Source organism: Engraulis encrasicolus, chromosome 18, assembly GCF_034702125.1.
Source record: "Engraulis encrasicolus isolate BLACKSEA-1 chromosome 18, IST_EnEncr_1.0, whole genome shotgun sequence".
Lineage (NCBI taxonomy): Eukaryota > Metazoa > Chordata > Actinopteri > Clupeiformes > Engraulidae > Engraulis > Engraulis encrasicolus.
This window is the reverse complement of record NC_085874.1, coordinates 8,225,285-8,231,901: the sequence shown is the minus strand read 5'-3', so window position 1 is coordinate 8,231,901 and position 6,617 is coordinate 8,225,285. Positions and strand designations below refer to the sequence as shown.

The window sequence follows — 6,617 nt, the reverse complement described above, 5'->3', positions numbered from 1 at the left end:
GCCTACTTGACCGCAGAACACACGTGTTGCAACATGCATAAAGCAGACGTAGTAGTAACGCCCAGCGTGTCGGTAACTCGTAAGTTGATCGCAAATAGAATATAGGCTAGTAGTAGCCTAGTCATATCTACTCTCCACTTAGGCCTAAATCGCTTTGGATAAAATGCGTCTGCTAAAGCGTAAAGTGAAAGACCCCATAGGGCCTACACCCAGGTAGCCTACGTTCCGGAATCGATCTGCTCCATCCACCTTTCACATAAACTTCTCTCTCTCTCTCTCTCTCTCTCTCTCTCTCTCTCTCTCTCTCTCTCTCTCTCTCTCTCTCTCTCTCTCTCTCTCTCTCTCTCTCTCTCTCTCTCTCTCTCTCACACACACACACACACACACACACACACAAAGGCCGGGTGCGCCGCGAGCTTTGTCCTGCTCCATGCGCGCTCGTGGGTGGTTTTAACGGCAATGATGGTCGCAGCCGTGACTCCTCCACCGTCACACACTCACACATTCCTGGAATTCCAGGATTCTGATGTCAGGAACGGCGGCGCATACGTATTGAAACGCAGGCTATCCGTACGCTCCTCTTCCTCTTTCTCCTCCTCCTCTTCCTCCTTCTCCTCCTCTTCCTCCTTTCCGACCTCACAGTTTTATTTTATCTCCGGCGAAACGCATTTCACCTCTCTGGAACGGAATCGAAACACTTTGTACACTTTTTTGAGATCTAGATAAACTCCCCCTTCCACACTTTCCCCTCTGTCGGAGTTGCCCCTTTTCGCCACGGGGGACAGTCAGACACATCTGCACGCAGCGAGGGAGGGAGAGAGGGAGAGAAGTAGGCGCCCCCCAAAGCAAACCAGACACTCGGCCAGAACTTCGTGAGCAGCATGGATTTAAAGTACAGCTCTGTGTGGATTGTAAAGCCAATCTGACTACGTGATTGTGGATTTCTCTAAAGTACGTGGGTGGGTTCTCCAAAACGACTTCAGGAGAGAACCAGACTACGTGACTACGGAATGCGAAAACTAAACGGTGGGTGGAAATATTTTACTCAGCTACTCGATCAAAAAAACTTTTCTTCAAGTCGAGCACATTGCTTCTGACACTAGCTAGCTTCACAACCAGGGGGCTCGTGGGCCTGTTTTGTAATGGCTGAAGTTTTTCTCGCGCATCCAACTTCAACGGAACGTACGGCACATCTGCAGCGTAGCGTAAACAAAGGCTCGCGCTGCCCACTCTGCGTTTAGAGCTCTCTCTCTCTCTCCTGTGAGCGCGAGCATTCCAAGGGGTCTCGCGACAGGGTCCGAGGCAAGTCGCAGCTCGCAGCTGCAGAACTCTCCCTTTAACCGGAGAAAAAAGTTGGCTGGTGAGGAGCCGTTTGGGGCTCCACTCCTAGCCTACATGCGAGTCTCTCTGTGCCTGTCTATGTGCGCGTGAATTAGGGGGGAAAGTCTTCACGCGTAGGCCCACGCAGATCTCATGGGAACATTCTGCTCTCAGACCAGTTCCACTTGAGAGAGATCTTCATACACACACACACACACACACACACACACACACACACACACACACACACACACACACACACACACACACACACACACACACACACACACACACACATCCTTTGAACAAATTGGCCCACACACTAAACACACGCTCCATTCACAGGCCAGTTTCACCGAACACAGAGAAATAGCTCACTAACTTACCAAACACACAGATAATTAAATCACATACTTTCTCACACAGCCTAAGACACTCTAAACAAATGCACTAACACAGAGAAATCACACATTTACCTATCTGTGCCACACACACACACACACACACACACACACACACACACACACACACACACACACACACACACACACACACACACACACACACTACCAAAACAATGGAGGCCACTTCTCGCAGTATTGGCAAGTTTGCTCTACTTCAGGGTTTCCAAACTTCTTTAGTGGGGACCCCCTTTTGTTTTTTTTTGGAGGATATTTATGCGAAGTTCAATTTCAACTAAACTCTATAAAGAAGTCCAGTTGCTAAACATTACATTTTACCTGTAAACTTACAATGTAATTACACTGTCAATGTACATGTATTTCAATCCTCATTGCATATGAAAGCACCATACTCTACTGCCACTACAAGATACTTTTTTTGCTTTCATTTGTATGAGAAATGTTTCCACAGAAACGGTATGCACTTGGAATGATTGCTCACTAGTGCACTCACCAGAGCCATGGATTAATTAGGCCACTTCTATACTGTATCATAGTTCCGTTTTTACACAAAGATGGAGGTTCATGGAGCCATTAACATGCAGTTCGCCATTGACGTAGTTCCAAAACAGTGGACGTCGAACACAGAAAGTGCAGTTAAGTGGAATGTAATTCATTTTAATTCAAACACAAGCAGGTAATTGGAGTGCTTCTGGGTCTTCACCTTTTTTCCTTGGTGCTCATCAGTGTAGGCGCTCTCAAACTTGGTCCAGGAAGACAGATGCTGAGGCACTCAAGGTTGCAATTTTTGTAGCCAAATAAAAAAGTAAAAAAAATTTGAAACCTTGAGTGCCTCAGCATCTGTCTTCATGGACCTTCATTTTAATTCATTTTACATCATCTTTGCCAGCTATCTAGTGCTTCTGTGTTAATCTTTAGCAAAAAGAAAGCAGCTGCCTAGAATTATTTGAATCTACGTTAATCATGTCACCAACTGACTTCCTGTACCCCGGTTGTCATGGCTCTGGTACTCACAAACAGATGTCATGCTAAGTATGAGAGGACAGCCAATGAGAATAGTTAACTGACATGACAGGAGAGCCAATGACAAGACTTTGATAGTCAGGAGACCTGTGTTTCCCTTACATAGACCATTATGTGGCGCACCACCACAGACTGAAAACTGAGCACCACAAATTGACCCTTTGATGAGTAAGGACTTTTCCCAGGTTCTTCTAGAATTTTACTTGGACACTCTACAGCTCCTATAGAAGCCTGTGTTAAAAAAATATTGCTAAGTCCTTATGGCATCATAATGAGAACTCAAAATTTGGGCAAAATTCTAATCACATATTTGTGATGGTACTCCTCAAAGGGTTAAGAGTAGGGCTGTACAGTCCCTCCAGGAAATCGCGATGTTGCGATCGCGTCGTTTTTCGCAACTTCAATGAATTCCCGCGAATTCTGCGCGAGAGCGCAACTTTAACAAATCACCGCGATTTCCCGCAACTTTGAACACTTTGAACCAATCCATGTTGCGCTGACTTCACTGAGGTCGACAAACTTCCTTTCAAAAAGGATAATACAATAAAAAAAATACAATAAAAAAGTAACCTAGCAATCAGTCCCAGCACTTTACTATGCATGTACAAAGTTGTCTGCGCTTCCCATATAAATAATTCAGAATGTAGGAAACGCCATGTTCTCATTGCGCGTCTGCTCGCATGGTCACAGGAGGGAAAATGTATGACTAGTCTGGCATAACCAATAGGCCTACATTTTTAAAACATGCTAGGCCTACATAAATATATAATTAACACTTCATGACAGTCATCTACATTACGCCAAGTATAGGGCTCCTAGTACAACAAGATGTGTTTTCTTTTTTCTAAAGCGGTCCACCTGCTGGACCACTTTGGTGTTTGACTTGTGCGTATACAGAAGGCAACATTTTCCCTCCGAATTGAGATGCGCAAATGCTTTGTCCACAACAAAGGAGTAATTTCTATCCTTCATTGTGAATGCTGCGTGCGTGCCTGGCCGATATAGTAATATCTTTCGCGCAAATTGGGCTATGGCTGGATACGAGCACTTGGTGACCGTGGTGACCGTGTGTCGTCAAATCACTTTCGTTTAACCTGGCGCGGTCAAACGGGCAAGGAACACCGAACATGAATAAAACCAGAGCAGATACGTTGGAAAGCTGTGGGAGTAAGTTGGAAAACTACTTTCTGTCTCTCCCTCTCCTTCTCTCTTCCTTGCGCGATAGACGGTATTGATTGACAGCTGAGACCTCCGTTCTGCAGGCGACGTGGTGTTTTATAGATAACAATCTCGTCGTCTTTTATATTCACAAGAGCACCAAAATTAATATAATTTCTGAGCATTATTCAGCAAGCACCCTTCACAACAGGAAATCTGTGAACTCCATCCTCGTTACAATGAATGATGATCAACAGCCGTTAATTTAAAGCCGACTGACGGCTGACCCGCCTACTTATAGTTAATTATGTATCCACTGTTTAAGTCGGGAATGGATATCGGACATATAATGGACATGATACGAAGTTTGTATGCTTACAATTTGAAACGGTGATGACATTTAAAACAGAGTCAAACGTCCATAAACAGCATTGTAATGAATGGTGTCGTAATGGCAGCATGAAAGAGATGGAACTTTTCACGATGACATTCTGGCGAAAAACTCGCCATGTCCGCTTCCCTGCTTTGCTTAAGGACCAAAATTATAATATCAAAATGGAAATAATATAAAAACACCAGAGGACTGGAATGTGGCAGTGTCCTTTACTTTCAAGCGTGGGGAAACACATTAAAAATCGCAACAAAAATCGCACCCTTTCACTTCATGCCCCAACAAAATCGCAACAACACAGTAAGAAGCTCCGCAACTTTAAGCGCGATTTTCTGGAAATCCTCGCGCACCATCTGGCAATTCCGACCGCGATTTTTTGAGAAAATGCCCGCGATTTCCTGGTGGGACTGGCTGTAACAATATTGTATCGAACCGAGAAATCGCAATATGTAGAGTCACAATACCGTATCGCGGGGCAAGAAGGCAGTATCGTGATATGCCCTCTCAAACTTCTGTTACCCTTCAGTCCAGAAAAGAACAACCTATGATATGATAGTGCTTCCAAGCTTCAAATCATCATCATCATCAGCAGCGTCTTGTAACCCCTTTTAGCTATAAACTATCAGTTTTTATGTACAATTTTATTTGACATTTTTGGTAATTGTGGAAAAAAAGCTAATTCATTCATTTAAAAGCATACATTTAAAAAATCATGGGGTGTATCAAAGATTGTAATACGAACCAAATCACGAGTTGAGTGTATCGTTACAGCCCTAATTGATAGCCACACATACAGTGCATGTCAATGGACTACATGCATAGCAGCATACGCACTGGCTGCAAAGCCTGTGGCACAACACAATGCTCCCTAGTCTCACAGAGAGACCAATGTCATGCCTTGAAGAGGAAACTCACATGACATGGCAATGGCAATGGGAATCATAACCGTGACATGATATGGCACATCGGTCATGTGGTTATCCGACTATTTGTTTTTATTTCACATTCTTCACTCTTTCTATCTATTTCATTTCACACTGTCCTTGATACGAGCGTAACACACAATGCTGCTCCATGCAAAGTACAGCTCGCGGTTAAAGAAAAGTCAGAGTCGGAATGGAAAAGAGTCAGAATGACACTCTAAGGCCCAAAAAAGTGGGATTTATTTTCATTCTCCGTGTTTCGACTCACATATTTAACTGACATTTGTGTGTGTGTGTGTGTGTTTGTGTGTGTGTGTTTGTGTGTGTGTGTTTGGAGGGGCAGCCATATCTGTAAGGTGGGGGTTGAGGGCTTAAGTGTGTGTGACAATCGTGTCTGTGATATTGAATGGCTTATTGCATATATCCTAAATGGGCAACTGCATCTGTGCATCTCCATGTGTATAAGCGCACCAGTGTTCAACCCTCCTTGAAAGACTTTACTGTAGATGTGTGTGTGTGTGTGTGTGTGTGGTTCTGTGTCTGTGGTGTATAGTTTGGGTGCATGTACCCATACTTTTGCGTGTGTGTGTGTGTGTGTTGGTATGTCTGTGGTGTGCGTGTGTGTGTGTTTGTGTGTGTGTGTGTGTGTGAAGGTCATGACAGGGCTAGAGTTGTGGTAAACAACAGTCCTCTCTCAGGCTTTGTTTGGTCCTGTGTGTGTGTGTGTGTGTGTGTGTGTGTGTGTGTGTGTGTGTGTGTGTGTGTGTGTGTGTGTGTGTGTGTGTGTGTGTGTGTGTGTGTGTGTGTGTTTAGACTGGTGTGGTTGAGTGGGATCGGTTGGGACTTGCAGCTCTGCTCTACTCTGGAATGACACAGCCAAGAAAGCACACACGCGCACACACACACAGACATACACACACACACACACACACACACACCAAAAAAACCTGCAGACTAACACAGGCGCAGAAAAAAAAAACACAGATTCGTGCACCAAGCATACACTACACACACACACACACACATACACAAACTCACCCAAACACTGCACAGAATACCCCCCCCCCTGTCTACAGGATAGTTGAGTTCGAGCATCCACATAAGGCTGTGTGTGTGTGTGAGTGAGTTTGCAAGTGTATGTGTGTGTATGTGTGTATATGTGTGCGTGCACATGCACGTGTGTGTGTGTGTGTGCGTGCGTGCGTGTGTGTATGCATGTGTGAGTGTGTGTGCGTGTGTGAGTGAGTTTGTGTGTTTAAGTGAGTTTGTGTGTGTGTGTGTGTGTGTGCGTGCGTGTGTGTGTATATGCATGTGTGAGTGTGTGCGCGTGTGTGTGAGTGAGTTTGTGTGTTTAAGTGAGTTTGTGTGTGTGTGTGTATG

General features: G+C 44.7%; 1 protein-coding gene across 1 annotated transcript in view; it reads left to right on the top strand.

Annotated features, from left to right (window-relative positions):
* Positions 1-541: 541 nt before the first annotated feature.
* LOC134468965 (tyrosine-protein phosphatase non-receptor type 14-like) overlaps positions 542-6,617 on the top strand; it is a 51,488-nt gene continuing 45,412 nt past the window's right edge. Inside the window, exon 1 of the mRNA XM_063222925.1 lies at positions 542-1,026. The gene's annotated coding sequence lies outside the window, so the exon portion shown is untranslated. The remainder of the gene's footprint in view (positions 1,027-6,617) is intronic.